Source organism: Aphelocoma coerulescens, chromosome 4 (genome assembly GCF_041296385.1).
Source record: "Aphelocoma coerulescens isolate FSJ_1873_10779 chromosome 4, UR_Acoe_1.0, whole genome shotgun sequence".
Lineage (NCBI taxonomy): Eukaryota > Metazoa > Chordata > Aves > Passeriformes > Corvidae > Aphelocoma > Aphelocoma coerulescens.
In genome coordinates this window covers 18,330,742-18,355,522 of record NC_091017.1, presented here as the reverse complement: position 1 = coordinate 18,355,522, position 24,781 = coordinate 18,330,742, and the positions used below count along the sequence as shown (strand labels likewise).

Genomic DNA, 24,781 nt, shown 5'->3' with positions numbered 1-24,781 from the left:
CACAAGTTGGGTTCAGGCAGTCCAACAAGATAAATAAGAAAACCAGGAGGCAAGGCACAGAAGTGGTGGCTGAAGGGTCCTGCTCTGTGTTTGCCACAAAGGTGTTGTGAGCTTGGATTGATTTCTGAAGGGCTGTGAGGAGGATTTTCCTCAGGGAGTCCCACAGGATTTCATGCCCTGTGGCAGCTATGTCTTGGTTTACAAGGGGATCTCTTTGCCATGGCCTTGCACTTCTTGTTGGAGGCTTTTCCCACTTTTTGTTTTCCAAGCTGTTCCTTGAAAGAATGGTTTTGGCATCTCTGCAATATTGATATATAATTTATGTGTGTGATTCGGGTCTATTCTGCAGCAGGCATTGCCCCCAGGATGTTTGCTAACAATGGATGTGGTTTTCTCATGCTCTGTGTCAGTTGTAGAGGATATTGACACCTGTTTTAGTGCCCACTAGAAATGCTGCTGTTACAGGTGCTCTGCATAGAAATGCACTCTTGCACTGTGGTCAGTGCAGGGCCAGGGCAAAGCAGGGAGGGTTAATTTTGGGGGTGGGATGGGAATGGGGCTGAATGTGCCAGCAGGGAGGGACATCCAGCCAGGCAGGATGTGGGGCTGTAGGCAAGTGTTGGCTCCCCTGCTTGGCTTTCTGCCCAGGGCAGTGGCCCCCTGGGCTAACACAGCCAAAAATATCTTTCCAGTAATACTTTGTTGTAGTTTCTTTAATTATCAAGTCTTTATTGCCCAAACCTAATTTTGCAACCCTGTTTAATTTATTTTGAGATTTTTTATTGATTATAGATGAGCTTGCATTCTGTCTTTGGCTTGGCTTATCCTTTTCAAAGACAAATGTCATTTTTGGCAAAACAGCTGAGTTAAAGTCGATTGCACTTTGTCAGCCCTGTGCTGCTCTCCAAACACTAAAATAGCCCCCTGGCAACCTGTGCTTTCCTTACATTAATTGCAGTTTCAGCAATCCCTGTCACAAAAAACCAACACTGTTCCTAGGCTATCATCAACCTTTCTGAATGTGTTTCCATAAACTTTGTGTTCCTGAAGCTTGTGCATATTACAAGAGCAGTGTGCACTCACTGCTGCTTTTGCTGTATTTTATCATAGTATTGGGTTCCCAGAGTTTCCACTGGGTTTTTCTCATCTCCTACTCAGTTTTGTTGAGGTTAAAGGGTTTTTTGTGCCTAGCGCTTCATGTTGTAACATTAAGGCCATGTTTTACACTGTCAGAGGCCCTTGCAAAACTTGTAGATTATTTAGTGAAATCTTGATTTTACTGCTGGCCAGTTGCATATGAAGAAATACTTGTAAATGGAAAAAATAGTTCAGATTTTTTTTTCCAGTTTCCAAGTAATAAAATGCATCTGTTTTTTACTTGTTGCATGTGGGTTTTTTTTCCCAGATGCCTGATGTACCTTTTCATTTGGAAACTATAGCTGTGGTAAATTCAAGTCTTTGTTTAAATTTTCATTTGAAAGAATCAGAAAATACTGTCAGCTTAACAATTATAAGGGAGTCATTACTTAGACAATGTAGTGCCTTGGGAGTAGTTGGAATCTTTTGGACCAGGGAGGTTGTGGGCAAAAAGTAGCTGGGCTCCAGACCAGGTCATGAAATACCGTGCAGGCAGATCAGAACTTGGGGGGCATTAGGGGTGTATATCTTGAAGTCAACGAACAAAATCTCTTTTAAGCCACACAGCTGGGAGAAATGAGCCTTTGAGTATATTCAGTGCTAAGTGGAATAGTTAAGCTGAGTGCAGGTAGTAAATTAGACTTAACAGTCTGGCTGAGGTAAAAGGGGAGGAGAAATCTGCAGATCACAGGCATACCATTTATTTTAGCACACTAAATCTGTCTCTTAACAGCCAGTTGGGTTCTCTGTGATGATTATTAAGCTACAGGCAAAGAGTACATTGTTTTTCTGCAGCCAGTGGAGGAGAAGACTCACTCCAGACAGAGGCATTACTTCCCCCTGCTGTTATTTTTTGTAAGGGCAAGGTTTGCCCTGGAAAATAGAAAATCCCATGCTGCAATTTGGTGGCTGGCGCAGCACAATTCAGACATGGTCCTGGTGCATCCCTGTTCCTCTCCAGTGATTCCTTGGCACTGTGTGAGTGGGACAGCCCATGCACCATGAGTGTGCAATGACTGGTGGCAACTGGAGAATGGCAAACTAGTTTGCAAGAACATTGATAAAGAAATAAATGTGGATTTTTTTTTTTTAAATATCTTTTTTTTTTAAGTGCTCCAAGGGCAAATTAATTCTCCTCATAAATCCAGCAGTAAGCATGGGAAAACAGGACACAAGAGCTTATATCCTTCAAAACAAAAATGTATGTTTAAAGCTGAGGAAGTACAAAATTTTATAATAAAACAACAAAAAAAAAAAAAGGTGAAATTAAACCTCCAATTTTATTTCCAGTGACTGTAGAAGTTCAGGCTGGGGAACTGGGTTAGGTGGAAGGAGGCTGGGCAGAAGCTCTCGTGTCTTGGATGAGGGCAGGCAGCAAAACATGCTGCTACTGTTGTGGTTGAAAACTATCCTAAATAGGAATTTAATAAGGGATTCTCTCATTTCACAGAAAATTTTAGGATGTAGAGTTACAGTGTAGCAATCAAATGTGAAAGAAGATTGTGCAGCTGACAGGTAGTCAGAGCAACAGAGCTGCAGGAATCTGCTCTCATGAAAAAATCATCCGGTACATTTTTTCATCATCAAGGTGAACAAATCATGTCCTTGATTTGTTCAGGAAATTAGATATTCTTGGAATTGATGGTTTGTACCTTATCAGTGATGTGTTGTTTTAATTTTTTTTTAGATTAATTGTGTCTCTCTGGCTGAAATTATTTAATACCACATTCATTCTCTATTTGAGGGGATTACTAGGTATGCAGAAGCCTTTTCTCACATGAAGTCTTTCAGGAATCAGCTGTACTTGAAGGATGAATAAAGAATCTGTGAATCATAGAGATTAGTTGAGCTGCTGTGGTGTTTCTCTGGCTACAGAATTCCAGTGTCAGTTTGTTTTTCTTATCCCATTAACCAATAATTTACATGTGAAATTCTCATTGCAGAGGCCCTGCTCCAGGACTTCTGTCTGGACTGGTAAAGAGCCTCCCTGAGTTTCCATCACTGCTCAAAATGTGCAAGTAACAAAATGTAATTTCTTGCCACTTTTTTTCACTGAATGCCCAAGCCTGCAGCCTTTGGACCAAGCAGCTGCACAATTTGGCCCTGGTACCTGAGGGCTCCCTGCATGGCTCCTTCTCAGCTGCTGGGCAAGGCACGGGGGTTTGGTGACAATGGCTGTTTCCTGATGTTGGGAAGTGCCGAGCTCCAGCAGGGTCTGTGAGCAGCCCCTGGTGTGCAGCTCCAACCTCTGACACTCTGTGACACCCAGGCACCTGCCAATGGCAGAGCCCAACCTTTGTCAGCACGGATCCCATCAGGGCTCGCTTTTGTTTTGTGGGATATTCGTTGTCAGAAAGCCTGTCTGTGCAAGGTAATTCTCTGCTTGTCTGGAAGGGAGGGAAAGGGCAGGCACTGATGGTCTCCTCTTCCTTCCATCCCTGTAGATCAACAGGAAGAGCTTCATGTCCCAATTCTTACTGCTACCTCTGCAAGCTGAGAGCAAGAAGTTGTCTCTCCAGGGAAATTGCAGGTAAGGCTGGAGCTGCTGGGAGAGGCTGAGCTGAGGAGAGCCATGTCTGCACAGGGGAGCAAGGTGAGAGCTGCTGGGACAGGGAGCCTACCCTGGGTGAGGCAACTCCTGACTCCAGACTCAGTCAGTCCTACAGCTGACCTGTCACAGCCAGTGACTCTGGGGAAAAATGGTAAAGCCTCCGTGGAAAAACCCAAATAGCAGAAGTGAAGCCAAAGCTTTTGATTTAGTATTTTTTTCAGTTTTAATAATCCAATGTCTTCTGTGGCTGTACATTGAGGTGTCTCTTCAAATAATTTAATGTATGCAAAGACATGAAGTTCTGCTCAAAATAATTTCATGTCAATGTTAGTGACAGTAGCATTGAAAGGAAGGGAAACTCTTGAGAGGGTTCATAAAGTTTAACTTTTCCAAGCAGCTTCAATGTTCCATTAGAGCAGTTGTTCGCCTGTGACTTGATGGAGAAAGGCAGAAAGAAGAGGAATCAGTAAGTCCAGGAAAGGGATACAGAAATCAGTTTGATTAAATACAGAACTCTAAAAAACCAGGGGAGAGCCTTTGGAATGGAAGCTGCTGGACTGGAGTTTCCCATGTCTGTTTTCCTGAGCTCTGCACCTTAGGGGTTGGCATTTGAGTAACTGTTCCCACCAGCTGCCCCCAGCCCTATGGATTAGGAGGCATTGTTGGCTCACCTGGGGTTAGGAGCAGGTGTGGACTGTTTCTTGTACTGCCAGGTGTCTACTTCCTCAGCTTTAGGGAATCTCTTGATTAATCTGTGTCCAAGTGTGTGAAACAGAGCTCGGCTCACCGGGATACAGTGCAGGTGGGTTATCAGCAGCAGCTCATGGTCAGGAGGGGATGAACCGTCAGCCTTGGGAAGGCTGATTTTGTTTCACCCTCCAGGTGCCATCAGGGATTTATTTATGGTATTTCTGCAAGTGCTCTGCTGTGTAGTGCTAATCTTTCCTCTTTCTTTTTTGAGATGCAGTATGGAGCATTTCAATAGGACTTGACAGTGTGATCATTATCTGTTTTAAGAGCTTAGCGACTACAGAAACTGTCATCTGCCACCTCTTTAAGCAGCCAAACCGTTCCAGGCCAGGTCCAACAAATGCCAGCTCTTACAGATAAGCACTATGGTAGGGCAAAGGCTCAACTGCCCTTCTGATTAGATTCTGCTGGGCTTAACAGGGAGAGGGAGGTTTTAATACAAATAATCCTCACTAATGGGCTCAGGCTGCAGCATAGAGGTCCCTCAGTTCTTTGCTAAAATATCACAAAATTCTAGAGTGGAGTGAGATGTTCTCTCCTGGAGATACCAGGAAGCCTTTGCCAGGTTCTCAGCCACACTGCACTGGGAGAGACAAGCCCTGAAGCAGTGATACCAAGCTGTTTTCTTCTCACATCAGTTCACCTGTCCCTGCAAATGTCATGATCTTACTGAAAGCTAGAGGACTTTTAAAAAGGAATATTTTCTATTGGCTTCGTTGGTTTGCATAAGAAATTACTTCAAGGCCCTGATGGAACCTAAGGGGGTTCCTGTCCTTCAAAAGGGAGTTACATAAATCAAGATTCTCTCTACTCCCATGCTGATTTTCTTCCTCCTCTTCTTGCCTCTGCAAAACATGTTTTCTCCAGTCTATCTAAAGGAGAAAATTTGCATTTTCTTTCAGTTGTGCAAGCCAGCAGGGCAGAGCTCTGCATCTTCCCCTGACCACCAGGAATGGAGAAAGATTTCTGGCACCCCATTAGGAACACCCAGAGTCGTGATGTTCCCACTGGTTCATACAGCAGTGTACAGGGCAGGGTTTAATTTGTTACTTTTCTGGCACACACTTGTTCTCTGTTGGCTGGCTCAGCAGTATTTAGCAATTGTTCCTTGCTTACGTGGAAATAGTTCTTGGATTAGAATTCCGTCTCTCTGTGCAGTTAATTTGTTGAACTATGTGGTAAAAGAAATGTTATTTTGCCCTTAATCATTGTTAACAGAAACATAACCATGACCAAACTCTCTTGGATATACATACAAGTTTCAATATAATGTACAACAAAAGGCGTCGTATTAAAAATTTCTATTGAGTGTCAATGGTTTTAGTTACAACCTATAAAATTACACTTAATGAATCCCATAATTCACTTACCAGTGTCTCTGTCCATTACAAATGCTGAACTGGGAACTCCCCAAGGAGTATTGCACTGACTCTCATAATAATAATAAAAATAAAAGTGTTCATTGCAGTCGTTCCACATAATCCTCCATAACTTGCTCTTTCCAAGTTTGTGATCCTTTGATGCTTATTTGGCTACAAAATGAAAGCCTTGTCTCCAGATAATGAAGCAAAGGAAGGTTGTCCTGGACCATTTGAAGTCTGGGAATATTTGATTCTTTCATTGTTTACAGCTAGACTTGAAAAGGATCAAAAAGATAAAAAGATTTTTTCAGGACTAGCTTAGTGTAAAAGCTTCTTTCTGACTTGTAGCACAGGCAGTGACCATAAAGAAGGTATTATCTTTAGGAATCAATTACACAGTAATTAAAGGAAACTACAGATTGCTTCATACAACAGGGACAGGAAGTGAATATGGAAACAACTTCTCTATGTGCAAGCCAGTAAGCTTGAATTCACCTAAACCCAAAGTTCTCTCTTTACTGAAAGCTTCAGTTTGTTCTTACTCTTTTACACTTGTTCTGGAAATCAGCAGACACCCAGATTGCTGTTAATGACTGCACCTGATTTCCTTCTGGAAGCTGTACCTAATTATCCAAATGGAGCACTAGACACAACAGAGTAAAACAGATTAAAAACGTTTTCAGCTTAGTTCTCCATTTGAATTAACTCCATTGGAATGAAATTTCACTGGCTGTAGGATCTAAAGTGTTTTAGTGTGTAGAAATGGGGGAGAATTCCCCTAAAGAGTCTTCTAACAATCCTTACTATATTTTCTTATTTTCAACACAAAGCAGCAGGATATACAGGCAGCTAAGCCCAGAATGTCCACTGTTGAGAAAAGGGTGTTTGGATCCCACATGGGAGAGCACAAGAGACAGTGTCAGGCTAGGAATGCATGGTGAGTCCCGTTTCTGATGGATTGGCATCTACTCAGATGAACTAAAGCCAAGATTGAAACAGGGACAAGGCTAGGGCACTGGATACATAATCATCCTGCTTTAAAGGAATTCAGACCTATTTTGGGACTAATTTAGTGAGAGAGGCTTATATTTCCTGATCAGACCCCAGGATCAGGGGTCTGTTATACCTGAGTCAGTGGCCTTGGGAAAGAGATGTCAGCAGAGTTGGGGTTACACCAAGACTGAGAGAACCTGTCCCTTCTGACCCAGGGAAGGGAGCAGAGCTTGTGCTGAGCTAAGGATAAACTTGGTAAGGAGATTCACATGTGGGATCCTGTTGTGAGCACAAGTATCTTTTGGCGAGGAAATTCATCTTCATTCACAGTTGAAAGTGGGCTTTCCAATGACAAAAGGATTTGAAGAATTAAGATCAGAGAAGAGAGAAACCAGAGACCCAGTCCAAGGCTAGGACCAGGGTCTGTGTGAAGGTAATAGAAAGGATTTCCAAAAGAGCATAAGCGGGTATGGAAATGCAGTTTTATGTATGGAGCATCAAGAACAGCTCTTCTAAATTGGGGAAGAGAGAATCTCCATCTAAACCAGTGAATAACCTACCAGTGTACTCTGTCCATTCCTGATGAACACAGATCTTTGAGGTCTTACACTACAGTGCCCACCAAAAGCAACAGGACAACGGAAACATGAAAGGCAATCTCTTGAGCTCTGTTACATAAAAAAAAAGCTATTAAAAGAAGCTTTTTATTGTGATAACTGCTACCAAAAATCCTGTGTATTAACAGAATATGAAGCATTACCTAGAAAATCTTTATTTTTTCACTGTTCATGTGATAGGTCTCAAAATACTCTGACTTGGAAAAAGGTAGAAAAGTCATGATCTCCCATACTGTTTCTAAAAAAAAAAGACTGATTTATGACAGATTCTGCTTGATTCTATTTACAGAGAATCCTGCTGCTAAGGGAAATTGATATTGGCACTGACACCTTCACAAAATGCTACCATGGGTGAAAATGAACCCTCAATATCACAGCTATGGGAAAGTGTAAGTAGTACTGGCTGCCAGGTTGATATGTAAATGTATGTATTCCGGTATCACAACCCCTCACAGCAATGCAAAATGTTTGAAGGAAAAATTATTATTGCTACTGAGAATATCCTTCTCAACACCAATAATAAAAATCCTGCAAAAGCCACGCTGGCCCGTTACCTGGAAATGCCAATTTCTGTTTGCTGGTAGAGGTGGGCAAGAGAGCTTCTGACAAACATCTAAGTACAACATGTTCAGCAGAGACTTTCACCTGCCTCTGATTTGCAGGCTGAGAAGTACAAATCATGTGTGACTTGTCTAAGGAGGAGGAAATCAACCACCAGTCATCAGCTGATAAAGCCACAGGACAAGATGTTTACTCCCATTTTGGTTTCTTTGGTTTCTGGTTTATTTTTTTTAGTATGAGAGTTACTACTTTCGTAACAATAATGTTTGCTAAATAAACCATTATGCTTCTTAGCTGCACATTTTTCTCTGATAAAGACATTTATTTTCTTGAATTTTTATTTCCTCATCTAAACACTGACTTCCCCCTTTAAACATGAGTTTATATACCAAGATATTTACCTTAATAAGTATATACATATTTATATTATATATTGGTTTGTACCCTTCTAACTTACATATATGGATGGAATTTTTAAAACTTTGTGACTAAGCTGAAAGTTCCTTGCTTTAGGAGCACAATGATACAAGAAGACATTAAGACAGTTGGGTGTGATCATGGTACATGTTGCAATTTGGTTTCAGAAGGAAGCATGAGAAGGAGGAACACTGAGCTGATACAGTGCTCTTATTAATATTAGTCTTTCATAAATGCTTTTTTTCCCTGCTGTTTTGCAGACATTTGATGTTTAGCAGGACAGCTTGCTTCAGCTAGAACAAATAAGGGTTTTCCCTTTTACCTGGGATTGTGTTGTTAGAATCTGTGTGGTTCCTCACATGGATCAAAATGCTCCTCCAAGCAATTTGCATCTGGAAGCTATTTATGCCATACATCAGTTGTCTTAAACATAGGTTGAAGTGCATGACTGAAGCTACAAGATAGTGACTTATGCCACATTTCACAAAAATCTTTCAGATACTGCCGTGGATAAAGACAATACTCACACCAAAGCTCCTCCTGAAGGGGAAAAAAATAATTCTTGTATATGATGTCTAAGCATGTGAGGCATATGCCTGTGTACTTAACTTTCCAAAACGCAGAAGCCCCTATTGGGACACCCAGCCTTTCCAAAACCCAGGTTGCACAAACCCTTCTGGGCTAACAGGAACTGACAGTAATTCTGGCAGCCAACACTGCCCTCCAGTGTGGGTCGTGTTAACTTCGTTCTGCAATGGCTTCCTTCTTCAGGGTTAATAAATTCATTTAGTGTGCATTGCTGAATGTGTCATCCCATGACTTAATTTAACGTTAAGATTTTATTTTATTTTATTTTATGAAAATAATTTTTAAAGCTATCATTTTTCATCTGTTACTCTCCTTTCTATGAACTACTGCACATATATAAATGAATGTGTAAATATATTATTATTTGATTTATCATTTATTTTTGCTTTATGTTGTGTTTAGCATTTTTTGAAAGTTCTACAGACCCACTGGATCCCCTTCAGAGATGTGTAATATATTGTGGATTTGCTTTCTGCAGTTATATTTCTCTATATAACAGACATAAAGGATGTCAATATTACTTCACTACTCTCCCTGCAGATTTCTGATAGTCCATACAGTACATATACAAAAAAAGGATGCCACCCTTTCAAATCAAAAATTCCCTCCAACACCCTCAAAGCATGAGGAACTGTTAATCTCTAAGTGTACAACTTATCTCATAATCAACACACTGCTTGTATATACACAAACACCTCGATCTCATTTAGAAATAACTGGTGTTACAGGCATAGCTGATTTTAATTTATCCCCGAGTTATCTTTTTTCTATCATTCATCTGAATTTCAATCCCAAATCACATTAAAAGATAGCATTAATGCTAACACAGTTAGGATGCCCAATACTCCCAGTCACCAAGTTGCAGAAAGGTTTATTTAACCCCATATTCTCTGTAGGTTTATTAACTTATTGAACAGCCACCAGAGTTTGCATTTCTTAGGGAGAAGAAGCGATGGGGGATATGTCTGTGTGTCTGTGTTTTGCACTGTAGAGAATAATCTCCAGTCAAAATGTGTGTATACAATTCCTGCTCAAAACTGCCCACCTCAGGGTCTGCGTTCTGCAGAATTTGTGCAAACACTTCACTACACTGCTGTGTGAACACTCTGTAACATGGGGCATTCTTTAACTATAAAGAAATATCTACTTTCCCAGGTTAAGACACTTCCCAGAATTGTTCACAGCTGTAATTCTTTATCAAAACATACCATAGAGAAGGTGGCTGGAAAGTCCATTCCAATCAAGAGGAAAAGAAGGTGGGCTGAGATTGCACCTTCAGTTGTTCTGAGAACACGGAATGATCCCATTGGTTCCAAGCCCTGCAAAGAGCTGTTTTGTGATGCTGTACTTGCCCCCACAAGCAGCCATGGTCTCAAACAGCCTCCTTTGCTGCATGAAGTGGTGCAAACCCCTCAGTTCTAGTGCCTACTGCCATGCTGAGCTCCCCAGTTTGTATTTCATCTGATCTGTGGGTAAATAAATTCCAATGGAAATGCAGCTCGGCTTGGCTTCTCCTCAACCTCCTGCTGGCACCAGCAGTTGTTCCCAGTCTTTCTCTTGCAGCAATAGGGGAGGTTTTGTGCCAGGCAACTGCAACTGTCAGTGTCAAGGGTCAGCTCCACAGCCTCTTGTCTTTGTCACCAGCTCCCACAGCTGGCTGGCATCCATTTATTCTATTCTCTCAGTTTACAATCAGCTTGAGACTTTCTGCCACACAAATGTTGCTTCCCCCTGTGACCCCAGCAACCTTTACTTGAAATGATCTGTATTGTTAAATCCTGAGGTAGTTTGGCTGTCCCCTGGGCATCGGTTCAGCTTCTGTCCCCTTGCACCACCCTTGTGTAGGTTCACAGAGTTGTCAGGTGCCATCAAGTGGCAGGACACGTTTCACATTTTCTATTCTGCACCAATACAGCCCAGTACTCACCCCTGGGGTACGCCCTTGGCTTCCAGCTGGACCCAGAGCTGCTGATTCCAACCCTTCCAGGCCAGTGGCTCAGCTGGTTCTCAATCCACTTTCTCAGTGTGTATTTCATCAGCTCATCCATGAGGACGTTTTGGGAGACAGAGTCAAGAACCTTGCTAAGGTTGAGGTAAACAACGTCCACTGCTCTGCTCTCCTCCACCAAGCCAGACATTACATTGCAAAAAGCTGATGGGTTGGTGAAGGTTGGCTTATCATAAATCCTTGCTGGCTACCAGTTCTCAGGAATCTACCCCATCCCTATGACCACTCAAATATTACTGAGTACTGTCCCCCAGACACCCTTGACACTATATTAGGAGCATTTCTCTTCTGGATTTATTAGCTCTGAGCTCCTCATTCCTCATTTTTAAGGAGGTTATAATAGCAGTGTAGAAAGCAATCCCCATCTTTAATTTTTCACCAATAAACGTTTTCACTGGAGCACCATCAGAATAAATACTAATTTACAGATTACTAGTCCCAAGGAGGTAATGACAAGCCACGAAAGAGCATAAGGCAATCACATTTATATCACTCCCATCTGCGAGAGGCAAGAGCTGAGTGTCTGCCTCAACAAAGACCATGACACACAAACATATTGCCATTGTTTTCCATTCACCCTAAGAAAAAGACCTGAAGGAAAAAATGCTGGTTTTGTTCTTGACCATTCTCCAGAGACATTTTCTGACTTGAAATCTGAGACCATTATCTTCCAATGTGATCTCACTGCTCCAAGTCATTCCAGCGGACAGCTAGAAACTTGCAGAAAAATGAACATTCAGGGATGTTCAGGAAGGATGATAAAAGTACCTCACAGGACAATGTTGTAAGAATTTTAGTGAAATGGGAATTATACTATTGTATAGTTTTGTATCTCTTGCACAAATTAGTAAAAAAAAGTTAATTCATAAGCCTTTTGCCCCTTCATTTTTCCTCAGGAAATTCTAAATCTCCAAGCTGATAAATCACTTCTCCCTCCAGTTCTTTTTAAATAAAAATGCTGAAGTCCTATTGCACTCTTCTAGGCCTCAGGCTACATAAAAAAAAGCCTGGGAGAGCAATAAGCCTGCAGTGAGCCTCTGGGGAGGCAGTTTATGGCAAAAGTAGGAGAAACATTGTCTACAGATCCAGTTGGAGAGCCCTGAAGTGGGCTGTTCTTCTCTTTGAAATATTTTTTTCTTTCCTCCCACTCCCACTTTAGTCTATCTTTGCATAATCTCTTTTATTTTGTTCAAAATCTCTTTTTATTTTGTTCAAGTGAAGCAGCAGCAAGAAATTCCCTCCTCTCTTTTTTTTTTTTTTTTTTAATTGAGAAGAACTGCTGGTACTCAGCCTCTGGTGGGAAAAAAGCACAGGCCGAGGCAGAGTCCTGGTTCCCTTCTCCCACATTATTCACTCTGGTGCAGTTAGAAGCCAATGCACACTAATTGCTGTGATCTCCCCATTTGGCTTTTAACTTAAATAGCCATCTGTAGGAGAATCTCAGCTGCTTTCAGCAGCCAGAAGCACTTGAAAACAGCAGCCCCTAACATTGTTTAATTTTTACTTTGAGGTCATGAAAGAGACCACTAACTGTTTCAATGAAACTCCATAGGATGGGCTTTGGCTGGATGATTTGTTTGTGCTTTAGGATTTAATTTTAACAATATGGACTTTTCCCCATTAGCATAAAATAAATCAGCACTTTGCACTGGTTTCCCACGCATCACTTTCCACAGGCTGCCAGCATTAGGGGTCATGTGGACAGATGACAAGCACTCAAACTACTTACATCTATTACAGTCCACTGGTCACATCAGCTCCTGGTTTTGATCATTCTTTGCCTTCTCTATCACTGTTACTTGCTTCCCACAGTCACCAGGTTAATATACACATATGCCTTGTAATTCAGCCACACAGCATATTTAGACAGTCATAAATTCAAATCAGGTAGCAAGGGTTTGAATAATAGAAGACATTTTTTCTCAGGCAGTTATTTGAAATACACCATAGCTATACTTGTAGGATTTCAAGGAGATCAAATATTAGAACTCATATTTTCCTTCCCCAGCTTTCCATATTTGTGTTAGCACATAAAATGCTGCTTTATATAGAAATGATTTTGTTCCACAAGTCTAACTGAGATAAGTTTGAGATTTACTGAGCTAGAGTCCAAGTATGGCACTTCATCATCAAAATCACATGGGATGAAACAAATTATCCAAGTTAATGAAGGGAAGGCATTGAGCTAGCTGGAAAGAACAGGGTATTTTTCCATGAAAGATTTGCAGGCTTCTTCTTCCCCACTCCTGCCTTACTGCGTTGTGCCGTAGGGGACATCACCACACTGCTCCAAAGCTGCCCCATCCCTTTTCCTGGCAGCCCTCCAGGCTCCATGGTGCCTTCACCCCTTCCCCACAGCCATGCCCTGCTGTGAGCTTTCCATGTTTTTGCCCACACAGCATCCCCCTCACCCTCAGCAGGACCAGCAGCCTCCAGTTCTACACCAAAAGAGACAACTGAGAAAAGGGATTCCTGCTGAAGCAGCAGTGATGGGACCCAATAACATCCCTGCAGTCAGTGCCACACTGCTTGGTACATTTCCTCCTGTACAAAGCAAAGCTAAGGAAGTACACTTGGGTTTTAGTCATGTAACCATGAGTTCTGAGGACAAGGAAACCACTTAACCCCATTGCTGGATTTTTTTTGTGAGGCGGGTATGTCCTAAACTATCAGTGAGTTAAGACAAAGGATACAAAGGTCTGGGGACATTTACACGTAAAAAAAAAAAAAGAAACTTAAAACTAATCAGAAACTAGGGCAGTGGCAGGAAAAGCATGGGATTCCTGGCTCTGGGTCCAACAGACAGAGTTGGTGATCTTCTGGGTGTGTCTGTTGTGGAGAGTTTCTACAAACAGTTTTGCAAACTCCAGCAGAGGTCCCAAATATTTACAAAACGTTCAGAAACATTCAGCTTTTTGCACCAAGTGAAAATGTGTGTTCTACCCACAGTCAGGGGCTTTACCTACACATTTCTAAGATCATCTTTTCAGATCCAGCTATCTCCAGTCCAAATTAATCTGCAGTGCTTCTCATCCAGACCAGTCTGTATACTGTCAACTCAGATGCCAGTTTTAACTATGAAAGAAAGATTGGACTTGCTGAAGAAAGAAGTCAAATATGTATCTAAATACCACAACAAAACAAACTGCAGATGCTTCTCTGAAAACCATGTCAGATGAGAGATACACATTTTTTGCTAAACACTTCATGTTTCAATTGGCAGCTCTAAGCCAAATTACTCTGCCTAACCCCAGAACAACACATATACAGAAGCATCAAAATTTCATCCAGAAACGTTTTTGAAAATGAGGGGATTTTTTTCTTAAGACTCTACATGAATAGACTAAACATTTCTAGGTTTTTTAAAATATACGAAAGTCAGATGTTGTCCACCTGTTAATCACTGAGGTCAGATAGAAAACAAACCCAAATTGCTCCACGCTCACATCTGAATTTTTGGTGTATGTATAAAAACTTCATTTTGTACAACTGTTAGAGCAGTTCAGATTAAACCAAATATTGAACTAAAGAAGTGGCTTCATATTTTGTGTTAACAAAAGACAATTTTCCCTGTTTTGCTGGACAATTGCAGCACAGCTGCAAGCAGAATCCCTGGATGCAAAATCTTCCTTTCCTGCATTCACCTCAGATTCCAGTGCTGCAACAGCTCAAAGATGGGTTTTTAACTTTGGTAGGAGTTCAATAAGCATGTGCATTTGTTTGTATTTGCAGTAGATTACAGCTGGAAAAAAAAAGGGGTAATCTTTTTTGTTTTATGAGAGGAAATGAGAAAGACCAGTGCCATAGACAAGGATTTCATTAAGATGAAGAAATTCCAGTTCTCCAAAGGGAAAAAATGAAGCTTTGCTTGAAGATCTTTCATGAAACGATTTGTGTGGTCTTTATAATTTCAAACTCTTAAAGTGTGATAGCTGCAGATTTGCATGATTTTCTGAACTTGTCTTGGAATTTGAGTTTTCCTTTAGCCTGTTTAAGCCCTGAATTCCATTTGAACCAAGTAAAGACAATTTTTGATCAAAAAGCTGTTGCACCAGTGTGTAATCTTCCAATGAAATCTATCAAAACTCTAACAATAGGCCTAAAAGGAGACGCTAAAACTTGACAACCAAAAAAATGAGCTACAATTTTGTATCATTGTCTCATCCTCACTGCATCTTCTAAAGCAGTCATCCTCCAGAGCTCATATAGAGCATATTTTTGCATGTCAGCAAGTATTTCCATTACCCCAAAATATGACCAAAAAGTCTCACTATGATGTTAAAATGCTGGAAGCAGCAGAAGAAAGCAAGACATTTTTCACATCCGAAAGTTAAATAACCTGAAATTAAAAAATGTATTAAGAATTGGTTAAGATGGGGCAAACCCAGCTTATTCAGATATCATTTTCCATTATTTTTAAACTTCTTTTTATGTAGTTGGTTTACTGTTATTTTTCACCATCCTTTTCCAGACCAGAAGCGGAAATGATCAGTTAATAATGAAATCTTGTCAAAGGCTATGGAGTGGTATAGGAGAACAGGAGACACTGTCTCAGGGCACATAAAGTGGGTTATTTCTGAGGGAAAGATTCTTATAAATAAACCCAGTAGTTTCTAGTTGTTATTAGTGTTTTTCACTTGTATGTCAAAGCATCCCTAAAGGGAGTCAGGGTCCTTAGCAGGAGGCCTACAGTTCTTTTGGAAATATGAGAAACATCATCTACAGGCAGAGTATTAGTGGGAAAACACTGAAATGGAGGAAAATTATGAATAAACTGCAAAAGTATGAATAAACATCACACCTTCTAAAACCAAGAGGGGAACAATTAGAAACAATTTCAATAGCTGACTAGAACAGCAGTGGAAACAGTGAGAGAACTCCTTTCATTTTACTGAAGCAGAAACTGGCATCTGACTGCACATCTAGGAAGGAGCACCCCCCCAACAGGATCCCATTTTTCATTCTCACCCCATTAATTAGATATCACAGATGAGGTAGAGTACACACAACAGCTTCATATTCTAGAGTTGCAGGAGGGTAGGGCCAAGAGGAAGGCTATTTTCCCTGAAAGAATAAAGAATAATTTTGATGTTTGTATCCCATTGCAAGCAAATAATGTATACTTCTTTATCACTGAAAGCCTCTGAAAATTTTCAGTGAATACTGATCACACCAGACTGATTGGAAGATTACTAAAAACAGTGTTTTGCCCAAACATCTAATCAGGTTTTTCTGAATTCTTCCTCAGCAGCCTGTCACCTTGATGTCATTCTCACCACTGCCATCACACACCCTATAAATAACTATATTTCATACACTGGAGTACAAAATTAGATTTCCTTGAAATTTCTAGCTGTCCATTGGTTTCACTGTGGTTTTCTGAAGGGAGGTGCTCATCTTCCTGAATGTCATCTGAAGAGACCATGAAAATGCACTGTCATTGGTTGGGTTGCATTCGTTGGGTGCTTCTGTTACAGAATTCTCAGCAGGTGAAATGAAAATCTCTGTTAAAAGACAATAATCCAGTTTTTGAGAATTTATCAGTCATTTGAAGCACCGTGCATATTGGAATTGTTTAGGACACTGCTTCCCAAAATTTGAGCCCGTTCTAGAGTTCAACTTTTTTCATTGAAAGGGATTTTTGTTACATTACCGTAGAAACGAGTGAAGAAGCAGAAGCTGGTTCCTGATGAATAAAACCCACAAAAACCAGCTGCAACCAAAATCTCCCCCATCAACCCCCCCAAATACAAAGTTTTAGCAAGAATTCTCCTGAAGAGGGGAAGCAAAAGATTCTTACTAACCTTTCCCTTAGGGATATAGTGTGTATCATTAACTTGCATTGCATTTGGTTATTGAAAACCATGTATGTGTTCACACAACCAGACAGCAGGGCTGTTGTGTAGGAATCAACATTCTATCACTAGGAAAAAAATTACTCATATTTAGAAACATCCAGGCCTTCAGACAAAACTCCTATTTCCTTATTTATCCATTATGTAACATTTGGAGACTGCAAGATTTTCTATTCCATCTTGTGAAGAAACATCTGAAAGGACACAGTTTAACTGAGTTGATTTCGGTCTGAATTGGAAATACCAGTTCATTTGGACTTTTCTGTTAACCAAAAGGCCTTCAAGTAAAAAAAAAATAATTGCTAGGTATTTTCTAACCATCAAGCTGGTACCAATACATTGACTTAAATATAATTAAAGCCTGTGCCCAACAGCTGTGTTTGCAAAGCTGCTGAAGGTACAAAATATTATTTTTTTAAAGAAGAATGCTTACATCATCAATATTTGGGCCAAAATCCTCTGAGTTCAGCATTACTTCTAGCTACAGTTTTGTTTTTCCCATTACAAGGACAGTCCTTGGCTACAGTACGCAGGTCACACATAAGCTCTCATTCTGAAGCATGCTGGTCCTTTCTAACATTTTGATGCCTCAAATCAATACTTGTGACTTTGTACTCACCTTTAGTTTCACAAGGTTAAACACTGAAGTGCTCGATTTCACTCCCTAAATCTCAGCATTTCCTTTCCATTTCCTTTTATCCAACGCCTTCACTCTTCCAAGCCACCACCTCCAATTGTCTTCCCTCACTTCAGAGACTTCATCATTGTTGGTTGCTTATTATCTTGGCTGCTTTCAGCCCTCAAATCTCAATTCCCCATCTGTTCTTCCAGCCATTGGTCTTTCAGTACTCTTTTTGCTATTTTAGCTTTTATAATCTTCTGGACTTCTTAGACCCATTACTTCAATTTATGTAAACTATTTCTATCCCTGATGTCTGTCCTTGCTTCATTCTTGTCCCTGGGCATCTGACATTGTCACTAAAGCCTTATACTCTTGCTTAATCTCTCTTAATCTTTCATTTATTCTTCCTATGCTCCCAGCTCTCATTCCAAATTGGAAACACAGCTTTTTGCCGTAGAATTTCAGAACTGCACTTCTTTATTTCTTGCATCTTCGCAAAGGGGGCATCTGTATCTGTATTGTTTATATGCAGAAGACACTTTGGTCATGCACGTTGTGTGACTACATAAAAATCGCATTGTTCTGTGCCTCCACACCACCTCTGAGGGTTCCAGGATTCCATGTGGTGAAAAAGCACAAGGGAATTTTAGAGGATCGTATTTTCCACTGACAGCTCATTCTGAGCTGAAATGAGTGCACATAACAGTGACATTTTTAGCTGTGAATCCAGATGAAATTTTTTTTGTGGTAAAAGCCAACCTAACCCTAGTATTCAAAGGGCTGCAGCTATATCCACTTTCTTTGGTTAATACTCGGCCCAGCCACATCTGCCTCTAACCTGACATTCAGCTCCAGACTTGTGGTTGCTTTGAATTTGGCATAATCTACACAGCTGCAAAATGCTGAGCACCAGCCTTCACTAGTCTGGAGTTGTCATTAAAACCTACCTAATATATCCTACAGACAGGAAACTGAGGATTCTGTGAAAAGCAGATATGTTCTCAGAGAGGCAGATCCTGCCATCAGACAGTGTCTTAGGAGGAGCCTGGACTGTTTCTCATGTTTTCCTCCCATTTGCACCAGTAGGCAGAGAATGAAGGGCCTTAGTAGGGGAAGATATAAACTGTATTCCTTGATGAATAAGGATGAACTCCCTGATGTGATTTTTATTTTTCTTAATTGACCGGTTTTTGTCCAGCAGAAAACAGAACTCATTAATTGTAACATTAATGAAGTCCATGAAGGTTGGGATCAGACATTATCTGTTCAGTTATCAGTCCCTGAATCCAGTGCAAACATTTTGGAGAAGAACAGAGATAGGGATTACAATATTGTCATTGAGCTCACGACTTCCTTCCAAGACCTTCCTGCTAGGCTCCACTCATGCTTCCATCTCACCTCCTGCACTCTCAGTGAATGCCCTTTCTTTGCCTGTGAAATGAGAGCTGCATCACAAGGCTGGATTTTTGTGCATTTCACAACCCTGCTCACAAGAGAAGAGCAGACAGCTCAGCATGGCTCACAAGCTGCAGTTTTGCCATGAGTTCATCATCAATGAGAAACTGGTGGCCTTGGCTGTCATTGGTATGGAAACAAACTGAGGAGCTGAACCAGTAGGCCATAAAAAGGTGCCAAATCATCTGTCAGTGTTCTGGATAATTTCCACCCGGAGTTAAATTTTCAGTTATTTTCCCCACTAACACACAACCCAGTTTTGGTGCCAATCATATTTGTAATGAGCCCGTGCAAACCTGCTTCATTTTCTCAGTTGGCTTCCAAGAAAATATCTGTACATTGGGAAAAAAACATGGCCTTTACTGACACTAACCAAAATACTTGTTAGTAAAACATGTGAATTACATCCATATTTCCAAAGATATTGCGACTCCTGTCAACATTTCTAGAATCAATTTAATTTTCCTGGTAAAGGAGTAGCCTGTGACCAAGGAGTCGCATTTCTCTTTTGCTTAGTTAGCACCAAATGTGTAGAACAAAGTCTCTTCATCTCAGTTCCACCAGCACAAGCTGATCAGGAGCTTACTGGAAAGAAAGAATCCATTTAGGATTTCTAGGGGAAACTAGCCTTCTGTGATGGCTCAGATCAAATACAGCAGATACAAATACTCTACAGAGTCCTGTTTTACTGCAGCTGGTGGCCACCTTCTATTTTATGTCATGGCAACCCATCCCTCAGTCTTTCTTTTTTTCCTAATTTGTTACTTTTTGCCCATACTGAGTGTTCCTGAAGATACATGTCTGGAAGCAAACCTGTAAAAATTTCAGTCACTACAAATCCCCAAAACTGACTCGGCTTCTTAAACAAAAGTATTACAAATATGTTTGAAATAGAAATTTGAGGGGTTTAATAAAATCTAAAAATAGCAGGTATTTTACCTTGTGAGAGGTGGCTTCCCCTGTCCTCCCCCCAGCTCTAGACCTTTCCTGATTGTATAACAAATGCAAATACTGAATGGAATGTATCTTTAATCTTCTTTGAAAACCTAAGACATGCTATGCCCTAGTTCCAGTTGTGTATATTCCCTGTTTCCCTTTCAAGCCTGTTCCTAAATTAAAGCTGGGCATTGGGATATCAGATCAGATAGATATCAGGAAAAGGTTTTCCACCCAGAGGGTGGTTGGACACTGGAACAGGCTCCCCAGGGAAGCACCAAGCATGACAGAGCTCAAGAAGCATTTGGACAAGACTCTCAGGCACATGGTGTGACTCTTGTGGTGTCCTGTGCAGGGCCAGGAGTTGGACTCAATAATCCTGATGAGTCCCTTCCAACTCAGCACATTCCATGATTCTGTAACCCTCTCTCTCTAGTACTGAATCTATGCACTTCCAAGAAATTATTTCCTTTTTTTGCTTTCAAAGAAATTTTTGCAATGCCATTATTTTAATGAGAATCTTTCTGATGATTACAGAGTATTTTTCTATCATCAGGGCCTATTATTGGTTTTGGAATTCAATATGCAGTTAAGAAAGAAAATCCAGCCTTCTGAGTCACTTGAATGTCTCAAGGTGCTAAGATTAAAAATGTAGAGGTGATTAATAAATTCTTCTAATTGCAGTAGGATCAAAATTTGGGATTTATTAATCAGAACTTGTTAATCATCCTCACCATAATCCCATTTTAAAATGCACTTATTTAATGCCGGGATTATACATCTTGATCAAGATGTGTTCTGGGGTGACAATGGGGTGCCTGTGAGAGGGCACAGACAGACTGCCTAGGTGTAATGAGGCTGAGGGAGGAATAACAATGTCCCTATTCATACACCCAGACCCTGCAACATCTGAGCCATCTGCTGCTGAAACTGCAGATCTGGACTGAAGAATGGCAGATTATTTCCCTCTTCTGTTATTCAGACAGCATTTCTCATTTGACATAACTTGCAGGCACTAGGTCTTTGCTCATTTGTTCTGTTAGAATCCCAGAGCAACTTTTTACTGTCAGAAGGCACTTTGCAAGCTCAGAATAACATACAGCTGTGGAATTACAGCCCTTAAAAGAATATGCCTAACTGGATGAAACTGTAAAAGGAATTCCCGTGTCAACACAAAAGGGATCTAAATCTAGAGTTTTAGTTATGGAGTACAGTTATTAAACTCTAGTTTAAATCTAGAGTTTAGTTCCTAAATTTAGAGTTTTAAGTTGTATGGTAGAAGAGACTAGCAGCACAGTATCTGTAGCACAGAGCAAGTAAAATGAAGCTCAGTAAATTGCTCATGTGAGTGGTCTTGATGACTCCAGTTGATTACTGGTGTGAGAAAATTTTGCACAGTTTGGCTCACAGTTACAATGAAAACTGATTTCGTTTAGAAGTGATCAGCAACACTTCTGAAACCTCCTGGACGCTGGGGCTTGACCCCCAAGAGGCACAAACCATCATGGCCAACTTCTAAAAATGGCACAAAGTTGCTTACCAACACTCAGCGTGGACACTCTATTGCAGAACATTATAAAACCTGTGCTAGAAGAAGAAGGACTCCTTGTACAAAGATCAGATTTTTGCCAGCTATTAAAGGTGATGGAATAAACAATGTAAAAATGTTTCTTTTCCCCTAGAAAACAACAGCCTCCTGAGTAATAACTGAAAGCCTGTTACAGTCACTCACTGACTAAACAGGTTTGATTCCTCGGAATATTTTTACTCTCTGCTAACAGCAGCAATTCTTCTATGTTCTGTGGAGAAGAGAGGGAGCTGGACTTTGCTTTGTTTCATAGAGTTGGTTTTGCTGTCTTTAATAATGAAAAAAACAAAATATTTGCAGAAGGTGGGACTGGACTGTGAACAACCCGGCCTAGTGGAAGTTGTCTGTACCCATGGCAAGGGGTTTGAAATAGATGATCTTCAAGGTTCCTTCCAACTAAAACCATTCTATGATTCTACATACTCAAGAACTATTTTACCAGAGTATGTGAAACACAATGTTTTCTCCATTTCTTTACATCTTTATGTTTACCTACCCAGTCTGTAATACTAAAGAATTCTTGCTGGAAGTAGCTACAAAATGTAAGAGTCAGTCTGATGAAAATTTTAAGTAAATAATCCTCCAGAAATTTATTTTCCATTTTTGTTTAAATAGAGGCAGGTATACCTGAAATACACACAAAGTAGTTCCATTAAAATCAGCCCAGGCATTCCACTTACTAAGGCAACATTACAGCTACCCAAAATGATCCCTCACTAACTGCAGGAAAAAGTTCTCTTGTTTGGTGTACTTTTTATGGCACAAACCTGGCAAAAGCAATTCTGCTGCTTCTTGTTCAAAACACCCTATTTATGCAAAAAAAAAAACAAACCAAAAAACAAACTCAAAGAAACCAAGTTTTGTCCAGCATGAAGTGAAAAAGAGGGTGTTCCCAGGGAGGGGCACAGGAGCACGTATCTCTGCAGGGGCATTTCACAAAAGCCTTATCACTGGCACACATTAGAATACACCCCATTCCTGCTCTTTTAGGTGGACTGGAGTCCTCAGATCAGTCAATACAGATGTTCCTGCTCTGGCATGTATCCCGTCTGTTACTTGAGCACACACAGGAGGGAACAGAAGGCCACAGTCAATTATTTGAATACTATTAAAACAGGATTCTAAAGTGATGTCTGACAGCAGAACTTAGTGCTTTGAAATCAGCTGGTTGGAAATTCCCTGCCAAGGACCCGTGTCTTTCTGTCAAAAGCGCTATCAAAAAAAAAGCATCCAGTTTGTCTCCAACACTGTTGCTTCCAGCCATCCAGCCTAGCTCAAAGCTCACTAGCAGGAATGCTTGTGAGACAGAAAGATATTCCATGTGTTTGTCTGTGTGCCTGTTGAATGCTTTGCTTCGTGGCAAGGACTGCTGAAGAGCAGAAGCAGTCCTCCAGAGTTTGGACAATTCACTGCAAGGTGCTTGCACACTCTTGTTTGAGGTGGTGTGAAATGGCCTGGCAGTGGTGGCTGCACCTACTGTCTGTCTAAATAAAGGCCCATATTGCTAATAACACCCTGGCCCTGCAGTCCTTTCTCACCCCATATCATATTTACCATTTGCAATATTCTATCTGGTTTCATTTATAAGTCAAACCTGTACAGACAGGAAAACATGCTGCCCTGCTGCTTGTTTTGTTTCTAGCATATACAGAAGGGGAATGCAAAACAAGTGGATACAAATAAAATTTTAAAGGCCTGAAGGATGACTTTGCATAAAAAAGGTTTTAAGGGTTAAAAATGTCTAAGTTTTTACTGCCCAGCTTTCAATATTAATCATATTGAAAACTTTTTCCTCCTGTTTCTTCTTCTTCTGTTTATGAGACAGAGGTTAATGCAACTTGTGGTGAACCTTTCAATTTATGTTCAACCTTATGCTGAGCAAGAGTAAATCTTGGTTTGACCAAGATGGCTACTGTGTATAAATCCAGGGATGTACATAACTAGTATAAGTGACTGTGTAAAATACTGTCCATGTTCTTCAGCCAAACACATCCTTTTTGCTTCAAACTTGTGTTTCACACCATAAGTGCAGACACCAACTTTTAAAAATTTTGTAGAAACTGTAAAAATTGCCATTATTACCCCAGAAAGTACAGTAACTTTCCATTTCCAGCCTCCATTTATTAAAAGCAGATGTGCTTTCACATTTTTAAAGTGCTAAACTTTAAATCAATGCAGTTTAAGTCACACTGTTAGTTTGGAAGACAAAGCAGTTGTCCTGGGGGTCTATAACATCATGAATGACAGGGGAAAAGGAAAGAGAACTGCCCACTGGTTTTGCTCATGGTAAAAAGATGAAGATGATAGTGAACAACCCTACTGGATTTTTAAAAGGGAAGGAGAAGAGATCTTGAGCTGTGTAACTCGTGTTCAGCATGTTGTACCAGTCAAGTCTGCACTGCTGAAAAGGCAGGAGATGTGAAATGGTTTGAATACAAAGTGAGGAAGATCACCCACATCTGCTCTATGCTTATTTTTTGGTAAGGCACCTGTTCCTAGTGCTGCTGGCTGCAGTGTACAGGAGTTTTTAACTTTTTGCAAGTTATCCACAAATGAAACTAGCTGCTGTACAAACACAACTATCTAGCTGTGGTGGTTGTTGGAAACTGGAAATTCAGAGCTTGAAGAGACCTGCAGAGACTAATCAACGCAACCTTCTTCACATTGTGCTGGTAATAAGGGTAATTTGGGTAATCTGATTTTAAAAGTAATCTCCAGTTAGCAAGGTTCCAACACCACTTTGGGTAGTTTGGTTTTCTCTTCTTGTACACAAAAAGACTTAACTCTAAATGATATAAAACTCATTTCCTTCAAACTGAGGCAATTCCTACTCATCTTTCCTATGGTGGAAAAGAAACGTGAATAAACTATAAAAATAAACCATAAAAATATATAAATAAACTAAAAATGTGCATATGAATGCGAGGACCATCAAACCACAGGTAGGATGTGTTGCTGGTCTGACTTTTGTATCCTCAGCTTCTGCTCATCAGGGCTTCCCTGATTTCCACACGCTTCTCCCTTTCCATTTATTTCCTGTCTCATTTCCGAATCAGAGCTGCAGAACATGGTTCTTTCAAGTTTTCTGTTGCCTTTGTGTCTGAACGTGCCTTTGCAACACCATCTCCCCTGTTTCCCAGAAAGCTGGGACTGCCCTTACCCCCATGGCTCCATCATTCCCATGAGCTGCTCCCCTCCTTGGCAGGCAGGGAACTCCAGGACTGTGGGCCTAAAATCCCCCGACTTTGTGAGCACCTGTGTCAGCCCAGGTGTTGCTCAGGCTTCATTGATGCAAGTAATTGCAAGCCCACAGGTAGTTTATCTGCTAAGTACTCAGCATCC

At 40.7% G+C, this 24,781-nt stretch overlaps 1 long non-coding RNA gene across 1 annotated transcript; it reads left to right on the top strand.

Annotated features, from left to right (window-relative positions):
• Positions 1-599: 599 nt before the first annotated feature.
• On the top strand, positions 600-9,239 carry LOC138109473 (uncharacterized). Its single transcript, XR_011150497.1, has 3 exons — positions 600-3,165; positions 3,582-3,667; positions 7,699-9,239. It is a non-coding gene; the product is annotated as an uncharacterized lncRNA (long non-coding RNA).
• The last annotated feature ends 15,542 nt before the right edge of the window (positions 9,240-24,781 follow it).